The sequence below is a fragment of the Tasmannia lanceolata genome, unplaced genomic scaffold, assembly GCF_043159265.1.
Source record: "Tasmannia lanceolata isolate RefF3 unplaced genomic scaffold, GAP_Taslan_0.1 ptg000023l, whole genome shotgun sequence".
In the NCBI taxonomy this organism is placed as follows: domain Eukaryota; kingdom Viridiplantae; phylum Streptophyta; class Magnoliopsida; order Canellales; family Winteraceae; genus Tasmannia; species Tasmannia lanceolata.
In genome coordinates, this window is record NW_027518700.1 from 11890102 (window position 1) to 11905284 (window position 15183).

Below are 15183 nucleotides of genomic sequence, written 5' to 3' on the forward strand. Positions count from 1 at the left end.
CAAATTAAACTCCTATAAATCGAATGGTTAGGATTATGGTATGGAGGTGGTTTCTTAGGGACACCCTATCTATGTGAGGTCCTATAGAATGAATGGATAGGATTAGTCAAACAACATGCAGGTGGTGTTTTATAGAGGGCTGCTCACGGTGAAGTATTGCGTAGAAAACGTTTCCCATATATATATATATACACACACACACTAGTGGGACACCCAGTGCGATGCACAGGGAATAGGAAAACATTATATTTAGCTTCTCATGATAGACAATAGAGAAACTGCATATTACGAAAACCTTATAGAGGTTGCGATCATCCCATCGAAATGAATTTGGGGGCACAACCTATTTGCGTCGCGGACCATCAAATGGATGGTTTGGATCATCCTATGGCGTTGAGCGCAAACTTAATTTGAAAAATCTGGATGGGGCCTACAATTTGGCCTTAATGTTAATGCACGACCCACACCATAGGATGATCGAAACCATTCATTTGATGGGCCACAATGTAAATAGGTCGTGCCTCAAAAATCATTTCCATTGGATGATCACAACTCTCAAATCTATAGAGGTTTCCGTAATATGCAATTTTTCTTTAGATCGGAGGGCTATGATTATCAAATGGAGGGTTTGGATCATGAGGCGGTGTGTACAACGCACTTTGAAAATACAGGTGGGACCTACCTCGTTCAAAGATTTGAAGAAATTATTTTTTGGGTCCACCAACTGTGGGGGATAAACTAGTGCAAAGATTTGAAGAGATTAATTTCTGGGCCCAACAAAAAGATTTTGAAAAATATGGGAGGGTTTGACCCCACCCGTAAGGGTCCGGGTGACACGGGCCAGGTCAAAATGACCCAGGGAAATTTACGGGTCACGAATCTTGGACTCGTACCAGGCCCAAGAACTGTACGGACCACATCACAGGTTGATCCAAACCGTCCATGTGATGGAACACAACATCAACAGGTTGTGCCCCCGAAATCATTTCCATGCGCTGATCCTAGCCGTCCAATCGATAGAGGTTTCCATAATATGTTGTTCCTCTTACATCGGATGGTTAAGATCAGCCTATAGATATTTTATTACAAAAGCATAAACGAGGGGGTAAGATTGAAATTATGTGGCTTTCATAGGTGCCTTTGTTAAAAAGCATAAAGGAGGGGGTAGAATTGAAATTAAGTGGCTTTAATGGGTTCCTTTGTTAGAAAGCATAAAGGAGGGGGTAGGATGGTAAATATGTGGGTTGAATGGGTACCTTGTTAAAAGAAGTCAAAAAAAGTGATATGTAATTCCCACATATTTTTGGGAGAAATTAAAATAATTCCCTTAGTTTCCATTCCTCTATATATATATACTAGTTAAAAACCCGTGCGATGCATGGGCCGACAAAGAACGGTACGGACCACGTCATAGGTTGATCCAAATCGTCCATGTGATGGAACACAACATAAATAGGTTGTGCCCTAAAATCATTTCCATAGGCTGATCCTAGCCCTCCAATCTATAGATGTTTCCATAATTCCTCTTATCTTAAATCGGATGGTTAAGATCACCCTATAGTTTTTTAATTAAAAAACCATAAAGGAGGGGGGTAGATCGAAATTATAGGGCTTTAATGGGTGCCTTTGTTAAAAGCATAAAGGAGGGGTAGGATTGAAATTATATGATTCAATGGGTGCCTTTGTTAAAAGCATAAAGGAGGGGGGTAGGATTGAAATTATATGAGTTGAATGGGTGCATTTGTTCAAAAAGTCAAAAAATGTGAGGTGTAATTCTCATGTAATTTTCAAAAAAATGGAAAAAACTCTCCTCTTTTCATCCCAGCTTATTGTATATATATATATGAGGAAAGTGTTTCTAGTCCGGCCGACTAGAGATCATTCTCTAGTCCACCACCAAAAACACATGAGTCCCACCTTATTTGGGTGATGCAAAGCATTCATTTGATGGGACCTGACATAGAGACGGTGTCCACAAGAAATTAGCTTCATAGGATCATCCCAACCCTATGATTTGTGGAGCTTAAAATGGACAGCTATAAACCGCCACAAATCTGTCCATTTTTTAACTCCACAAATCGAAGGGTTAAGAATATCCTATGAAGCTGAATTTTTGTGGACATCCTATCTATGATGAGGCCTATCAAATGAATGCTTTAGATCACCACAAAATATGTGGGACCCATGTGTTTTTGGGTGGTGGACTAGAGAATGATCTCTAGTCGGCCGGACTAGAAACACTTTCCTCTATATATATATATATATATATATATATATAGAGGAAAGTGTCTCTAGTCTCTCCCCTAGATAAGCTTATCTACTCCTCCCTTTAAAAAAACACAGTGGGCCCACGCTGTTTGGATGATCTAAAGCATTCATTTGATAGGTCCTAACATAGATAGGGTGTGCCCAAAAAATCAGCACCAAAGAGTCATCCTAGAACTTCATTTTGTTGGGCACACCGTGTCCAAAATGGACGCATATAAACGTGGACGTTTATATGTGTCCATTCTGGGTACCACAAGGCACCACAAAATGAAGTTCTAGGATGACCCTTTGGTGCTGATTTTTTGGGCACACCCTATCTATGTTAGGACCTATCAAAAGAATGCTTTGGATCATCCAAACAGCGTGGGCCCACTGTGTTTTTTTAAAGGGAGGAGTAGATAAGCTTATCTAGGGGAGAGACTAGAGACACTTTCCTCATATATATATATATATATATATATATATATATATATATATATATATTTATTACTATATAGCAAAAGAGAAATTGGAGAATTATTGTGCATTTAACACGTCAGTGTGCATGATTTTTACCCTTTTTTGCCCCCCCCACATATCTGTACACACTATCTATTAGGGGTAAAATAGACATTTAATTCACGCGAAATATAGCCGTCATCATTACTCTTTTACCATTAACCCCTTTGCTGATATCTAACATCTAACTCTATGAGAAATTATTTGGGGGTAAAATCGTAATCTACCTACAAAAAGTACCAACACAAGGTACCTGTCTATGACAATTATGAGGAAAAACTACCAAGAAGAGGTAAAGACATATGACAATGACGGAAGAACTACTTCTATTACTAATGCAGGACACTTGCAAAATATTGACGGATTCCGGACACCTAAAGAGGAACAACAATTATGGAAATGATTTTACGGGCACAACCGATTGATTTTGTTGTCCATCACATGGACAGTTTGGATCAACCTATAAAGCCACATAATTTCAATCTTACCCCCTCCTTTATGCTATTTTAATAAAAAATCTATAGGGTGATCTTAACCATCCGATTTAAGAGGAACAACATATTATGGAAACCTCTTTAGATTGGAGGGTTAGGATCAGCCTATGGAAATGATTTTTGGGGCACAACCTATTTATGTTGTGTTCCATCACATGGACAGTTTGGATCAACCTATGATGTGGTCCGTACAGTTCTTTGTCGGCACGGGATATTTTACTAGTATATATATATATATATATATATATAGGGAAAGGTGTGCGTACTCGGTCGAGTAGATAAGCTTATCTACTCGGTCGGGTTAAAAACAGTGGGGGCCCACATTTTTGGGGTGATCCAAACCATTCATTTGATATATATATATATATATATATATATATATATATATATATATATATAGGGAAAGGTGTGCGTACTCGGTCGAGTAGATAAGCTTATCTACTCGGTCGGGTTAAAAACAGTGGGGGCCCACATTTTTGGGGTGATCCAAACCATTCATTTGAAAGGCCCTTACCTAGATAGGGTGTCCACAAAAAATCAGCCCCATAGGATCATCCTAACCCATCCAACAGTGGAGGGAAAAATGGGCAGATTTGTGGACAAGCTGTGTTTGTCCATTTTTCACCATTTTTCCCTCCACTATTGCATGGGTTAGGATGATCCTATGAGGCTGATTTTTTGTGGACACCCTATCTAGGTAAGGGCCTTTCAAATGAATGGTTTGGATCACCCCAAAAATGTGGGCCCCCACTGTTTTTAACCCGACCGAGTAGATAAGCTTATCTACTCGACCAAGTACGCACACCTTTCCCATATATATATATATATGGCTTTGCTAGGGACCATCGCAGAAAGCATTTAACGGAACGGTTGTTGCATGAGTGCAGCCACATAGGCTAAGATTTTGTCTTATTCATTTAATTCATCTGAGGTGGCTGCACTCTCATGCAAGAGCCGTTCCGCAAAATGCCTTCTGCGATGGTCCCTAGTAAATCTCATATAATCAATAATTTTATATGTGTACATGTCACCATTTCTAGATTTTTAGATGTTTCCATGTCAGATAACTCATATTCGTGCCAAAATTCGACACGCGAATCCATATCCACAAATCATGATTGTATATACTTTATATGGGATTTGCTAAGTTCCTTCGCAAAAGGCTTTTCGTGGCTGGTCTGTCGCAATTCAGACCAGCCACCTCGTGAATGGAGACAAAAGCTGGTGTCTCCATTCACGAGGTGGCTGGTCTGAAGTGCGACAGACCAGCCACAAAAAGGCTTTTTGCGATGGAAGCTAGCAATTTCCACTTAATATTTTAGCTGTGTCCCTGTTTCTAAATTTTGGCAGTTTGCCGTGTCCAACACTCTGTGTCTGTGTCGACACTCGTGCCCGTGTCCACAAATCATAGACAAAATAAAAGTTGAGCATATGCCATTGCGCATGTAGGTATGGTGCCAATCGAGATGTTAAAAGTGGCACATGGCATTATCAATCTCAGCTTCAGCCTTCCTAACCAAGAAGTATCATGAACTTTAAACGTAGCTCTCAACCAAAAGAAATAATGTGCTTATGATATAAGCAATGTCGACAAGGTATAGCCAGCTTATGGAAGTTGAGATAGTCACTTCCATTTCCAACAAACATGCAGAAAACCCCAAAAGAATAAAATAAATAAGAGGAGCAAACTCGATGCAAGTCCATCAAAATAAAACACATAATCAATAAACAAATAAGAGATGAGCAAATTTGACGCAAGCCCATCAAAATAAAACACATAATCACTAAGAGGTATCAAATCGACAAGGTATAGCCAGCTTATGGCAGCTGAGAAAGTCACTTTCATTTTCAGCAAACATGTAGAAAAGTCCAAAAGAATAAAATAAATAAGATAAAATTCAATGCAAGTCTATCAAAATAAAACACATAATCAATTATAAATAAGAGATAAGCAAATTCGACGCAAGCCCATCAAAATAAAACACATAATCACCGTCTTCTAGGTGGATAAGACTAAGAGGCAGGAAGCAGCATGTCCATATTATAAAGCATCTGTGAATTTGACATGCCCCAACAATTAATGAGAAGTGCACACCACTGCCAAACTATTAGTCACAAACTCCTTATCAATACTGGCCACCAAAGTGCACAAAAGCACGGGGTTCTAAAATAACTAAAATAAACAATGAAAAAATAGTAATCAAGCATCAATTGCATCATTGAAGCTTGAATTTTGCGGAATACAACTCAAGACTTCGCAAATTTTGCATTCAGATGAGCACAACAATGACCCTTTCAAATCTTTAGCAGGAGCAGGACATCCATATTATAAAGCATCACTGAATTTGACATGCACCAACAGAAAATGAGAAGTTCCCGCCACTTTCAAACTAATACTCGCAAGCTCCACAGCAAGACAGTTGTAAAATAAGTAAAATAAACAATGGCAAAGTAGTAATCAAGTTTCAATTGCATCACAAATGCTTGCCTCTTGTTGAACAGAACTCAAGACATTGCAAATTTTGCATTTAGATGAGAATAGTAATGACCCATTCAAGAACTGTAAGGGACAATAAAAATAAGTGTTGTTGTTACTGATAAAACACTATCAGAAACAACTCTGGTATGCCTTCCGTATAATGATAACAAATTAACCCATGGTCAGAATGAATGTAGACCAACAACGCAAGTGGGATTAAGAGAGAAAACAACATAAACTATTAGGTCATGCACAACTAATATTCATCACAGAAAATAAACAAAAATTGCAGCACACTCCATGCGAAAAGTCTCCATCACTCATTTTCACAAAGACATTAAAGAAAAAATAGTCAGATGATAGTGAGCAATATTGTCGTACAATAGTTATTTTCTTTTAAAAGAAATTGTATTGGCAACCGTTCAGATACTCTTAAACTAATATAAAGCATAAATCAGTACACCAGCTCTTTGTCACAAAGAAACATCTCAAGACATCCTACTGGAACAATTCGAAATGCCACTTCTGTTTGGTCATTAGGCATGAGATCTCAAAAAGAAAGAGCAACACAAAATTACAACAAAACAAGACAGGCCAAAGATTATGCCACAATACCATATGTTTGGAAAAACCTTAAAGAACTAAAGTAAAATATCGCTTCAGGTGTAGAATTTATTTTCCATAAACCAACAGAAAGATCTATTCTTGGGATGTAGAATTTGATTTCCATAAACCAATTGGAAGATCAATAGGTAGATGAAAATAGTAAATCAATTGCAGCAATAGAAAATAAGCTGTGCCATATGGTATGCGTATAAATCAACAAAGCAGCACATGAGATGTGATCAGAAATTACTAAAGGATCAACATAAAACTGCAACTCACACAACTCATTCATTTTTCTTGAATGGTCACACAACTCATTCATTGAAAGCCGAATCTTAGAAAATAAATGCGAAAACAAACAATTTTCAGTCATCAGAACTGCTCTCCCTAAAACCTCAATCATCTAAGCGTGAGAGTTGAGACATCAAAATTTTGCAGGTCCCACTAGTAATTTTGGAACCAATTACATTCAAAAGAACACGATAAATGGAATGGTGTATATTGCAAAAGTACAACAAAGAAAGTGGATTATAGGGACTAAAAATTTCCAAGACATCAGAGGAAGATTCAAAACACATATCGCACCTCACGCACCAAAACTTAAAAAGGATATCACTTATTAACAACTGATCTGGGAGCCATTTCTCCTGTATCCCCATTCACGATCAAACAAAAAATATAGTGTATGATACCCCTTCCCAGTTGCCAAATACAAACATAATCTGATAACCAAATACATGGATAATAGTTAACACCTTGTCAAAAAGTAACAAGATACATGCAATCCACCCTCAGAGCTCAAGATAAAAAGGAAAGGAAAGATGTGTTCTACTACGAATACAAAATAAATCGAAAAGAAACGTGGGATATAAGCACTTGATAAGACAACATGAGAGAACCTGCCATAATACTTGAGATAATTAAAAGTGCATGCACGTAGTATATCACCAGTAAAGGTTGATCTCCGTATTTTGTCATTACATTAGATGAATGAATAATATTTTGTAACAATAAACATCACCATAAACCCTAGACAGGTGACATTCAAAAATAAAAATCCTACAAAGGTTGGCACATGGACAGATCCACAGATCCAAAATGAAGCAATAACCTCATCTCCAAGAAATAAATTCATCAACCTAGTGAATCAGCCAGCGCATTCTTTAACAAAGAAAAGATCACAGATGTGAAGAAACTGAAACCCAAGGAAAAATTCTTCCACGCAATAAGGGCATGGGCGTCGATTACCATAGACAAGAAACGAGTTGTTACAATTTGTAGCAACACCCCAACTTTAAAAGGAAAAGTAATCAAAGATAATTCGCCAATAAAGTGGCCTTGACACACTTGCTTAACAAGTTGCACTCTTATAGAAAAAGGCAACTTTCACCTCATGTGTACATATAAAATCCAAGAAGTCAGCTGCAGAAGTGCTATCTACCACCAACGATGATTAATAGAGATGAGTAAGAACTTTCAATCACAAAAGAAGCCGATTATGATCATAGCCCCACATGATTCATTATTTTCCCACATTAAACAAAAATTAACAGAGAGAAAAGACTCAAATGTCGCAAGTCTCAACCATCACAGCACAAAAAACATACAACGTCCAACCCACAGAATAACTTCCACAACAGGCCAACAAACAACACTAAAGCTCCAAGTGGCATTCACGATTACTGCTATATCATAAAAAGTAGTGTGTGGCTCGTCTGTTAAAAAGGAAAAAAGGAGCTTCAATCTTCACACAAAGGAAGTTCTTTATCCCTATTGGCCTAGGCTCTGAAATTTAGAACATCTCTCAAGAGATATGAGAATCGCCAACCCATAATTAACCAGATTTGATGATCAACCGGATTTAAAGACCATCCAAACTTGGAGACCAACTCAAATCATCAAAAATTACAAATGGCATACAGAAATTCCACGCTACTCAAAAGGCAAGAATTGATCTCCAATTACAAGGGTAACAAGAAACATACTGGTCATTGAAAAGTTCAACTTTATACACTCTAAGGGTTTAGTATCAGTTAAAAAAAATCATTGTATTGCTCTGTTACTTATTGTACAACATTCACACATGGGCTAAACATTTTGACATATAAATGCCACAGTATGGCATTGGACATCTCCACTACAAATGACTTGCTTGGTCAATGTTGGTGTGATGTCACTCCCGCAAGGAGTGGTACAAGAGCAGGATCTATTTGCATTCCAAGTTTCCAATTGTCTTGCCTTCTTCTGGATTGACAGGAAGGACATAAAAAGAAAGGTTGCAGACCAAAAACAAAATAACCACAGAAAATTGTTCCAAAACCTAACCTGGGACGAAACATGAGCCTACTGCTCCTGCCAAACCCTCAGAGGACCTAAAAAGAGACAAGTATAAATCACAATCTATTCATGGAAAGCATTTGCGCATACCTTGTTGTTGGCAGGTTCTCTTATCCTTGATTAAAGCAACCTCAATTACATCTCCATGCTCCTCGAATAAGGGACGAATCTGACATGAAATAAGTAAAGCTCAATAGGAAAAATAGGTATCTCAATGAAGGAAACATGGTTGAATGCAACTTCTATTGATAATGACAAAATGTAAGATGGGAGTTACACTTCCCAACACATGTTAAATATGTCTAAAATAAAGCCGAAGTGACACTAGTATTTTTTTTTAATGACATTGTTCAGACTTCAGAGGGCCCTAAATAGTTTTTTGGATGGTGAAATTAGAACAATAAAAAATTAAGCCGCAAATCAGTTGTAATTCAATATCAACTTACATCTTCTTCAGTAGATGTCCTTGGAACAGATCCAATAAAGAGTTTAGCGAAATTGCTACCATCTGTTTATCTGAAGAAAATTGCATATCAGTAACTTGGGAGATAAAGAATCAAGAGTCAAGGATAATAAAGAAACAACACAACCAACCGAAGAGTAAAAGAAATCTCCGTAACAAACAGTTGTAGCTAAACAGACTGGAGATAAAGATAGATTATACATAACAAATCTTAATTCACATAGAAGTGCAATGAATAAAACACTTCATACCATGTGTATATGACAGCAATTATAACCTAATTGCAAACTAGACGGGAAGGTGTTAGACAAATGTAAGTGCTTTAAAATATCCCATTAGGCTTTGGGCAGCTAATCTTATACAACTAATGGACTACTTCCATCATTCACTTACAAAATAATGGTACGTCATGAGCAATCTGGGGTCACAACAAGTAATGAATAAATAAGGTAAGCACCAAATGACAAAATATTCGGATTCTTCACTGAATGCAACTGTGCAGAAGATGTAGGAGAGGATTAGGCTTTCAACGGGCTAGAGATAATGTGAACAGTAGAAACATTGTTTCAAATCTCGAACTCAAACGAGAACTTGCCACGGTAAAAGGGACTCGACCCAAGCTAGTCAATGATTCGCGAGGCCAACTTTTCAGTGACTCATGCAATTTAAGGTGTTTTAGTTGACTTGGTGAAGACAGTTGGCCTTGAAAGAGTTGTTCCAAGATTTGTTCTGTGTGGCTACAGAAAGGGAGAGGACTGTCAAAGATTTGTTTGTTAGAGTGAATGACAGGGTCATTGGATGGTTCCTTTTTGTAGGAATTTCTTCGACGGAGAAATAGAGAGGGTGGCCCTCTACTGAAGATGTTAGACTCAGTTTTTGTAGTAAGGAGAGAATAGGACAGTATGGATCTTGGATCATGAGGGAGAATGTTTTCTTCATGCCCGATGCCAACTATGTCTTCTTCACCAGCTTATAGAGTTTGGAAGATTCTGACCCCTCCAAGAGTTTGCACATTTGCTTGGTCAGCCTACCTCAACAAAATCTTTATGATGAATCATCGGCGTAGCCGAAGAATGTTTATCATAGATCATTTTGCATTGTTTCTTGACGTGGGTGAATTTGTTGTTCACATTTCTATACACTGCAAGGTGGCCAGAGATATCAGGTCCTTTGTACTAAATTTGTTTGATGCACAGTGGGTCTTTCCATAGCATATTGCGAATCTTATCAAGGGATGGAGATTTGCCCCTTGGCCTAAGAGGGGTTGAATTTTTTGTGGGCTATCTGGAAAGAAAGAAACAGTAGAGTCTTTGATGGTGCACCTATAAACTGCTATGCTATCAGACAGTAGCTTTTCCTTGATGTTGCAGTAGGCTAGTGTTATCACCAACTTCTGATGTATATTGAAATCTTCTGTGTGGATCTTGGGCGGAGATCCGCATAAGCAAGGTTACTTCTAGCAAACCGACCTAAATGTGTCCCTCCCCTACTTGGGTTTGTGAAGCTTAATTTTAACGATTCTAGCCTTGGGAACAAGAACTAGCAAGATTGGGGGTCTGATTCACAAGATGGACGGTAATACTAACTGGACCATTCAAAAAAGGAAAAAAAAAACAAGTGGACCTCAAATGGCCTGCTGGGTAAGACGGATGCAAACGATGCAGAAGTTCAAGCTTTGATGACTGGGATCCATTTGGCTGAGAAAGATGATTTAGACCTATAGATAGTGAAAGGTGATTCTATCAATGTGATTCAATGGATGAACCATGGGGCTAGATTCCCATGGAAAATCACCAATGTGATAGAAGAGATTGTTAATCGAGTTAAGGGTCACTCTGTGACATTCCAACGGATGTGGCGCTCTGTCAATATAGAGGCTGATTAGCTGGCTCAGTTTGGTATCATTACACCTGGATTAGAGTGCTTTGATTCTCTCCCTCCTTGATGGATATCCGACATACTCTTGATTGGCTGGCCGCTGCCTCCATCCGGTGCAAACCCGGAGGTTCGCGGATACTTAAGGAAGAACTTAGGAGCTTTGATGAATTAGTCTTCAAATTAAAACAGCACAAACCAGTCCCCAAAATCAGATTAAGCATTCAATAACCTAATAATCACATTAGGATTTTAGCAAGTAGTTAACCATTAAGAGAGAGTTCATCGATGGGCTTAGAGTATGCTCAGACATGCATTGCAATAATAATTGACATCAAAAGATAGAAGGACATAAATAACTAAGGCAACAATAAATATAAGTTCTGATGGCAATCTGAAATTAAAAAAATAAAAGCTCTAGGGCCCAAAAACAACTAGTAACCTAAGGGAAAAACAGTCTCAGGGATAAGACTAAGGGCATGGGTGGCTGGCCAAGGTTTTCGATGAAAAAATCAGGGCTGATAAGGGATGAAACAATAGGAATCAGATCTCACCTGAAAGTATGCATGTCGCCCTCGGATCTCATATGTAGGAGGCCCAAGATACATGGTGGAGAACCCGCGGAAGCCTGATCAGTCCCAAATGTAGCATCCATGAAAGAAAACTGAACGAAATCAGTGATACAGCCCCTCAGGGCAGCAAGGTGGTTTGCAAAGAGAAAAGGTGCAGAAAACCAAGGAAAGAGTGAAGGAAAGTGGCTGGAAGATCTGAAATCAGAAAGATTATCAGTCCAAAGAAGGAAAGAAGGAAAGGGGGAAATTATGGAACATTTGATGGTAAATAAGGAGGGCTGTAGGTAGTGCGCAGTCCTCTTTAGTGCAATCCGACATTGCCCAGGGTTTTAGTAAAATCCGGGAAGCATCAAAGGTGAAGGGATAGATAGAGGAGGGAAGTATAGGCAAGTAGAGAAGATATGAGAGAGGAGGGGGAGGAAAGAAGGAAAGGAAAACGGAGTGGAGAATGGACTGGGGGTGGTCATGGACTGCAATCCAGACGGACGACTATGAAGGGAGAGAAAACCGAGGGTAAAAGGAAAGAAAGAAGAGAAAAGGAGGGAAGGAAGGGAAGGAGAAAAGAGAGGAGAGAAAACAGAGAGGAGAAAGAGGGAAGAGGGAGGTGAGAGGAGAGAGGAACAGAGAAGGAGAAAGGGCGGGCACAAAATGGGCTAGCTTTTCTCTTGAAAGGGCCTTTGCCATGGGAGAGAGATGGTAGGCTGGCAGCTACTAACTAATCAAAGGCAAGTACGCTCATGCTTTGGAGATATGGGGAGGAGACATCTCATCTCTGGACTAAGGTGATTGAAAGCAGGTGTGGGTCTGTTTTTGGCCATTGGGTTCAAGCACAAGTTCCTATCCGGAGTTAGATTCAGAGTTTATTCGGGGGATCGCATCAGATTTTGGCAATACAGGCTGTGCTCCCTAACTCCCTTAAAGAAGATTTTTCCAGAGTTATTTGCCATGACTGCTGCTCAGGCGGCGTCGGTTAATGAGTGTTTTGAACGCTGCGAAAATAAGGTGATTTGGATGCCAATGTTTAGAAGGAATTTTTTTACAAGGACTTATATGCAGTGGCCAGGCTTGTTGAGCTCCTTGAAGGGTTTTATATCAAGCAGAGCGGTGTGGATAAATGGGTTTGGATCTTGGACTCCTATGGGATTTTCTCGGTTAAATTGTTCTACTTTAACCTTGTGTCTTGCCCTGTATCCTCTAGAGTAGCCAATGCTCTGTTTGGTTGCTCAAAGGTGGCTGAGAAAATAGTTGAAGAAGAAGTCAAAAGGGAGTAGACAATCATAGAAGATGTATAGAAAAAGTGGTAAGTGGTGTTTGGTTGCGCAACTATCCTCTAGAAGATTAGTGGAAGATATAGGGGTGCCATTACCAATATAGAGTTTTGTAGAGAGAGATAGCGAAGAGAGAGAAAGAGAGAAAAGATAATAAGACAAGACCTTTTTCACTCTTCTTCCACGCAAAAACAACCTTTTTGGTGAAATTTAGTTGGAAGATTAGAGGGAACATTACTGCCTCATGGGTGCCACGTATGAAAAAAGGCAATCATGATGTCCCAAACACGTAGGGAGTCAAACGGAATTTCATTGCAAATTTGGCAACCAAACATGATTCAGAAGAATTCTAGAAGATTAGCGGCGTTTGAAACTCTGCTGAATGCCGAGGGTTTGGCAAACAAACACGGCACAAAGTTTGGACCTTCCAAGCGTAGCCTAGAGTCTATGCTTTCGGTTGGGCTGCCTTGCTCAAAAGAATTCAAACAGTGTAACGACCCTGATTGTTTTTTAGAAATACCAAACTCGGTGCTTAGAAGAATATTACATCATCTTTCTCAAAAACTTTCATTATTCCCATGATCTCAAATACAACAACTATGTTTAGAAGGTTTACAGAAATTAGGTCTAATTTATTACATCTTAATTCAAGGCATATTTAAAACATATTTAAATCCTTTGGAACAATTCTGAATTCAACTCTAGCGTTCCTCATCTTTCATCTTTACTTCACCTGGGGTTTGGAACCATAAAACAAGGAAAAAGAGTGAGCTCAAATAATCTAGTAGGGTATAAACAGCAAGTGATGTAGAATTGTCACGCTCATAAGAATATGATATTTCGCAGATAAAACATCTCACATTATAAACATGGAAAGAAAGAATAAGCACAACATACTTTCCAAACGTATAAAGAAAACTTACAGAACATGATATCAAGAAATATATATATAGACTTCATTAAGTATAGATGTTTTCATTCATAGCCATATCTCGGCCCATTCATAGCCATACCTCGGCTCATAATCCGCTAGATTTACACTCTCTAGAGTCGTCATTACCCGCGTGCACATGGAGGACTATAACGCGTCCGCCTGTCATCATATCATAACTCAGTCCATATTCAGAATTAGGGTATCACAAGATAAACCCTAAACATAAACATATCTCACGGAAACAAGTTTCGAGGATACAAATAGAATTATAGCCTTATCAGTAAAATCATTTATCTGAAAGGAATGGGGTCTGAAAGAAAGGATCCCCCTTGGATTCTCATCAGTTGTGGATCTCACAAGGATAAAAACTCTTATGACAATTGCGAATAAAGAGAATCAAAGAATAGAAAATACTTACATCCAGTATAGCAAAAGAGAATCAAATGAAAGAAAACCCTTACATCAAGTTTAGCAAAAAGAGAATCAAAAGATAGGGAACCCTTACATCAAATATAACAAAAAGAAAATTAGAAGATAGGGAACCTTACATTAAATATAGCAAAAAGAGAATCAAAGGAAAGGAAAACTCTACTTGAAAATTCTCGGGTCATCGGTTTTTCGAGCTTACACCTTGGTATGAATTGAACTGCAAATAACCTGTAAAAGTATATTGTAATTTTAATATATTCTAACCCCAAAACAATGTCCTTGTTGTCCGGATAGTGTCATTTCTGTCCAATTTATGCTTCAAGGTAGTGTCATTTCTGTCCAATTTATTTTATGGTTACTATGCTCAGCAGTTCACCATTCTTTGATTCAGTTAATTTCTTGGCTACTATGCTCAGCAGTTCGTCTTTCCTTAATTAAAGTTTATTTCACAGCTACTATGCTTAGCAGTTCACCTTTGCTTAATTAAAGTTTATTTTCCGGCAACTATGCTTAGCAGTTCACCTTTCTTAATTAAAGTTTATTTTACGGCTACTATGCTAGCAGTTCACCGTTCAAATATTTTTAAGATTTGCATCGTGAGGCATATTATTAATCCACATGGCTAAGTCAATTTTATAAATAAAACCTCCATTGTGAATAAAAATTTCTCATGGGAGTTTCTAAAATATAATGATAAAACTTGCATAATCTATAGCGAGTTATCGCCTCTTATGCATGCTTCATCCCAATATTTTGAAAACAAAATCTAACATAGGTGGTAGAACCGACCCATATTAGTAAAACCCATGTTAAATAACTTTAAAACTATCTATTAGGAAGCATATTAAAGACTTTGGTGGTGATGAACATGAAAAAGTGGTTTTCCCAAGTACTTTTCTTTCTCCTTTCTCCCGCTCTCTCTTTTTCTCTTTTCCTCTCTCTCTCTACTTTTCCTCAACA

At 38.3% G+C, this 15183-nt stretch overlaps 1 long non-coding RNA gene across 2 annotated transcripts; it reads right to left on the reverse strand.

Moving 5' to 3' along the window:
* Positions 1–8330: 8330 nt before the first annotated feature.
* On the reverse strand, positions 8331–12637 carry LOC143856355 (uncharacterized). 2 transcript variants are annotated; one of them, XR_013238171.1, is made up of 4 exons: positions 11575–12637; positions 9129–9198; positions 8671–8851; positions 8331–8589 (listed from the first exon to the last, which is right to left on the reverse strand). It is a non-coding gene; the product is annotated as an uncharacterized LOC143856355 (long non-coding RNA). The 2 variants fall into 2 exon arrangements; XR_013238170.1 differs by having other exon boundaries at positions 8331–8851.
* Between the last annotated feature and the right edge of the window lie 2546 nt (positions 12638–15183).